General features: G+C 53.5%; 1 pseudogene; it reads right to left on the bottom strand.

Annotated features, from left to right (window-relative positions):
• Positions 1-3,078: 3,078 nt before the first annotated feature.
• On the bottom strand, positions 3,079-5,802 carry LOC125512940 (annotated as a pseudogene).
• Between the last annotated feature and the right edge of the window lie 198 nt (positions 5,803-6,000).

The following is a 6,000-nucleotide window of genomic DNA, read 5'->3' as shown; positions in this document are numbered from 1 at the left end:
TTGGCAACGGGGCATGCGCTCCATTTTGGGACTCCCCGTGGGTTAATGGCGAGAAACCTTCCGTCATAGCACCTCTCATCTTCGAGGCCTCCACGAGGAAGAAATGGAAGGTACAAGAGGCCATGCATGCGGGCGCGTGGCTGTCCAAAATCAAGCTCCCAACAACTGGACAATGGAGCACATCCGGCGGCTTGTCACGCTTTGGGCTCGGGTAAGGGCCATCCCCCTCGTGGTGGACGCCGAGGACACCATCACCTGGAAGCATACTGCCAGCGGAATCTACTCCGCCACATCCACGTACAGTGCGCAACTCCTTGGGTTGGTCAGCTCGCCCATGGGCTTCGCCGTTTGGAAAGCATGGGCTCCCCCTAAGATGAAATTCTTTGCTTGGCTGGCAATCCAAAACCGAGTCTGGACGGCGGATAGATTGGAGAGGAGAGGGTGGCCGAACTGCGGTCTATGCCCACTCTGCAAGCAGACGTTGGAATCGGCGAGCCACATCTTCTTCAAGTGTCGGTACTCCATTAGACTATGGGGCATGGCTGGCGCAAACTAGACTACCTCGACATCTCCTCCTGGATCACGATGCGCTCCATCAAGGACTGGTGGCTCAACATGTCCAACTCCAGCATGCCCAACCGGAAGGCGATGGCTTCTCTTGCTATGCTGACGTGCTGGACCATTTGGTGCGAGAGAAATGCATGGGTGTTTCGTCACAAATCCACGCTTCCGTCTGTATTGTTCTCCAACATTAAGAGCGACGCCAACCTTTGGGTAATTGCGGGTGCTAAGCACTTGGGCCAAATCATGCGGGGAGAGTAGTGGCTTTGTAATATTTTCTTTCGCTTTTCTTGTAAAAGCAACTCTAAACTCCTTCTTAATTAATGGATGAGGCAAAGCTTTTGCCTCCGTTTCGAAAAAAATAAACAAAGCACAAACTGCCAAACCGATAGAAGATGATGAAGAAATTTCTCTTACAAAGAATGTCAAAATAAAAACGAGATATAAGAGAGAAGTGGGAACACACCAAGTCCATGTCAAGGAAGAAAACAGGAGTAGCCACACCTAACACTAGGCAATAGGGAAAAAATCATCTTTGCCCCCCTCAAACATCTATATATTGTGATTTGCCCCCTCAAAAGATCTGGGCTAGCTCTGCCACTGCTAGGCAACTCAGACTACCAACCAGGTACGGAACGAAACCGCACGATGACTACCAAGCAGAAGTATTTTGTGTGAGGAGAGAGAGAGAGAGAGAGAGAGAGAGAGAGAGAGAGAGAGAGAGCACCCCTGTGGAGTTGTAGCAGTGGCGTGTCGCGTTGAGGAAGGTCTGCGAGTCGATTTTTTTGGTTGGCGTCCACGAGGAGCGGAGGGGAGCGGCCGTCGTCGCACTCGAGCTCGAAGCGCAAGCCGTTGGCGCCGGCTTCAACACGGTAGCAGCCCGCGCCGATGCCGAAGGGGTAGGGGATGGTAATGTTGCCGCACCTGTCGCGGCATCCCGGCAGCGCCACGCGCTGAGCCGCCGCCACAAGCAAATGCAGCACGATCAGGAGAAGCAGTACAGTGCTCGCCATCCTTGAAATGCTCTTCTCTGGCTGGTTGCTCTTGCTCTGCTCCGATGTGCATACGGGGCGAGTTCAGCGAGTGGTGCACTGACGGTGGATGTGTCTAGGAAGAGAGAGCAAGGAGAGAAGACGAGAGTAGATGCTTGAGTGCTTGAGTTGGCTGGTCTTCAAGGATTGGCCCAAGTTGTCAAGTGGGCCCATTAATGCTAAACCGGCTGACGGGTCGGCCGCGCGTCGCGCCGGTCGCGTGCGCAGCGTCTGATACGCATCCACTGGCTCCTATTGCATCCACGACGCACATGTTGGTGGGCCCCGACGGCCTCTTGTCTCTCATTCTTTTTCTCATGTCTTTCGCTGCAATTGCCATGAACGGCTCGTCCGAGCTCCCGTCCCTTCCCCTCTCTCTATTTTTTCAGACCTTTCCTGATAGGCCTTGCTGGATTGTCTTGAGCCCGGTGTTCTTGTCACAGAGACGCAGAACACGCAGCGGCGCCCCAACCACTATACATGTGTATAATCTACGTATGTGGCACGCCCTTTGGTCACTGCCCGTGCGTGAGTAGTGGGCACGATGTTAGCCCACGATTGGCCCTGGTAGTGGCACACCATCACTCTGTAAACTATATATATATATCCTCAGCCGCAGAGCTAATCAAAGTGTGTTGAATCCTATAGCTTCTTCTCCCTCCGTCACGCTAGGCGGTTGCTGAAGCCGTAGATGGTGAGGCGCGGAGGGGAGAGGCCCGAATCGGATTCGTCGCACTCGAGCTGGAAGCCCCCCGGGTCGCGGTAGCAGCCTACGCCGATGCCGAAGGGGTAGGGGACGCTGATGTTACCGCAGCTGTCGGGGCACCCCGGCGCCATGGGCGACGGCTGCCGCTACCGCGACCACCAGCAAGTGCAGCACGACCAGCAGCAGTACGACGGTCGCCGTTCTCGACATGCTCTTCTCTGGTTGCTCGCTCTGTTGCGAGATACTATATACTAGCATACTGCATACGAGGCAATGGAGTTCGTTGTATGGTGGACTGGTGATGGAGTTCAGGAGAGGTATGCATATCGAACCGGGAGGAAATAGGTAGGTTGGTCTTGGCTAGTCTACCATTTTGGAAAATTTTGCTCATTTCAAACACCGATTACACTCATTTCATAAAACTAATTTAAATGATTGATTTCACTAATTTAAAATAATAATTTCACTCATCTCAAATAAATAGAACTACTCATTTGTAAAACCTAAGTTATGTCCTTTTTCAAAATAAATTTATCACTCATTTCAATTTAAAGCATGTTTCACACATTTCAAAAACCTAATTTCACTCATTTCAAGAAGCTGAGATTTATGAAATATAACGGAAATGGAAATGAATGGAATAAGCAAACTCGTGAAACACATACTGAAATAATCAACTGCACAAATATCATTTTCAAGTTCAGTATATTTCACAAAATATCAGTTGCACGCACTGAAGATGGCAACTTCACAAATAAGTCGTTTCACACACTGAAATATATTGAGTGAAATTAATGGATTGAAACGTGTTTGAAATGTATCCAGTGTCGCCCACGAGTGACAATGGAGCGAGATCCAGTTTTTTCGGGAGGCACATCCGAAATACTTTACACATTTGTATCAGACTTTAAAAAGGAGTCCCACCAAACATGAGAACAATCTACAAACTAAAAGGCCTTGCAGGAAAAAATTCTACAAGCTAAAAGTGTATGTGCTACCCTCTTCGAGATCAAGCACGTCATGCGGTTTGAACTTATAACTCACATCACGTTGTTGCTCTCTACCAAGCAAACTTTGCCCCTCCTCCGGATCACCAGCACCAGCCTGGCCCCATGGGTGCCTCTGGTACCTTCTCAACGCCTCCAACCTCTTGGCAACTTCCTTCATCGACGAAAGCTCCTCGCCGCTCATGCTCACGCATCGCATCATGAGGTGCGTGATTTCTTCCAATGCCTCAGGCCCCATCTCATTTCTCACCTGGCTGTCAAGGAGCTCGTAGTGTCCACCAACCTTCGCTGCTGTCATGAATCCGGACACGAGGCTCCTTCCCTCCTCTGGCCCGTCGAAGCGGATCGGCTTCTTCCCTGTAAGGAGTTCTAGCAAAACGACGCCAAAGCTGTACACGTCGCTCTTGTCCGTCAGCTGGCATGTCATGAGGTACTCCGGGTCCAGATACCCGCAAGTTCCCTGCACCAATGTCGCAATCTCAACCTCGTCGTTTGGTGCCAGCTTGGACGCCCCGAAATCCGTGACTTTGGCAGTGAGGTTGTCGTCAAGCAGGATGTTCGCCGTCTTGACATCACCGTGGAGGATCGGAGGTGAGGCTGACGAGTGCATATACGACAGCGCCTCCGCAGACTCCGCCGCTATCCGAAGGCGGGTATCGAGTGCCTTGTTATTGTCGAGGCCCTCACCGCCATGGATGTAGTGGTAGAGGGTGCCGTTGGAGACGTACTCATATACCAGCATTGGCACCTCCACCTCGAGGCAGCAGCCGTGCAGCTTGACGACGTTCCGGTGGTTGATCTGGGAGAGGATGAGCATCTCTCTCGCGAACTCCTTGGTCTCGGTCGCCTCCATCACTTTGGACTTCTTGATGGCCACCACCGCCTTGTCCTCGAGGACGCCCTTGTACACGATGCCGTGCCCGCCCCGCCCGAGGATCTGATCGGCAGAGAAGTTGTTGGTCGCCTTCTCGAGCTCTTCTTCAGAGAATATCTTGAACCCGCCACCGCCACCTCCGGCAGTGCCGCTGTAGGAATGCATCTGCTGCTGCAGGATGACGCCTCCGTTGTGCTCGAAGAAGCTCTGCTTTGCCTTGATGAGCTTCCGCTTCTGCAGCCCTAGATAGAGCCAGAAGCACATGAACACCGACAAGAACACCCCCACGCTGACTCCTGGATATGCCCACATTGCATACTTTATCATTAGTCTAGATTCCCGGTAAGAACAATATCTGTAAATAGGATGGACGAAAAGAAATTGCATGAGGAACCAAGAAGACAAGTGGAATGTGTTACCTGTAACGACCTTGAGAGCTAAGGTGAACTTGTCCTTTGGCCGGCAGCCATCCTTACTGGTGGCATCTCCGCTTGTCCCGGGATGGCACTGGCAAGTGTAGCTTCCCTGCGTGTTATTGCAGACCCCGTAGCACGGGTATTCGCCTTTCAGTTGGCACTCGTTGATGTCTTCAGTTTGCAAAGCAATTTCGACATTTCATCAGGCAAATCGCAAATGTAGCAACAGAGCACAACACTTCATAATTCATTTGGGAATCAGAGTCTGTACCTGTGCATCCACCGTCGAGGACCTCGAGGTAGGGGTTGCCGTCGTAGCCCTGGGAGCAGTTGCACCGGTACCCGAGGCCATTGGTGACATTGAAGCACTCGCTATGAGCGCCTCGGCAGGCGAAGTCCGTCGTGTTTTGCCTAGCGGCGCTGCAGTTGCCGACGTTCCGGATGGCCCAGTCGAGCACGACGGGCACGTCGAAGTCGTCAGTGCGGTTGAGGAAGACTCGGTCGTTGTAGCTGAACCACTCCTTGTCGACGAGGAACACGTAGCGGCACGGCGTGCTGTTGGAGTAGAAGGTGTAGTCCTTCCCTCCCGGCGGAAAGTTGCGAATGGTAGTCTCGTAGAAATGGAGGCCGGGGGGTATCTCGCTCTTGCAGCAACCGACGCCGGTGCACGGGCCTGGCATGGCCTCCCGCGAGGGGCGGCACACGGACATGCAGCCGCTGACGTAGTAGCCGGCACCGTCGACGAAGTAGCCGAGGTTGGGGCAGCCGAGCGCGACGAAGCGGTTCTTGGTGGACGAGAAGAGGTAGGGGGTGCCTAAGAGGGTCATGTACGCATTGTTGGTGTTCCGCCCGACGATTCCCCCTGTGGACTTGTAGCACCGGCGTGTGGCGTTGAGGTAGGCGCGGGCCTCGCCGTCCTCGAGGGAGAGGTCTGCGAGTTGGTTATTTTGGTTGGCGGTCACGAGGCGCGGAGGGGAGTGGCCGTCGTCGCACTCGAGCTCGAAGGGGCTGTAGGCGCGTGCATCGCGGTAGCAGCCCGCGCCGATGCCGAGGGGTAGGGAACGGTGATGTTGCCGCACCTGTCCCGGCACCCCGGCCGTGCCACGGGCAGCTGCCGCTGTGCCGTCGCCGCCGCCGCCGTCGCCACCAGCAAGTGCAGCACGATCAGCAGCAGCACTACGGTGGTCGCCATTCTCGAGATGCTCGTCTCTCCCTCTCTCTCGTTGGTTGCTCTGCTCCGATACACAGTACTATATATACTAATACAGAAATATACACATTGGCTAGTTCAGTGCATGATGATTGATGGACCGACGATGAATGTAAGGCCAACTCCACGCGCGACCCCATTCTGTCCGGCCCCATTCGCTAGGGGTAAAACAAACAAATGAGCCGGCACAGCGCG

This window comes from Triticum urartu, chromosome 6, assembly GCF_003073215.2.
Source record: "Triticum urartu cultivar G1812 chromosome 6, Tu2.1, whole genome shotgun sequence".
Classification (NCBI taxonomy): domain Eukaryota; kingdom Viridiplantae; phylum Streptophyta; class Magnoliopsida; order Poales; family Poaceae; genus Triticum; species Triticum urartu.
This window is presented reverse-complemented; position numbering and strand designations above follow the sequence as displayed.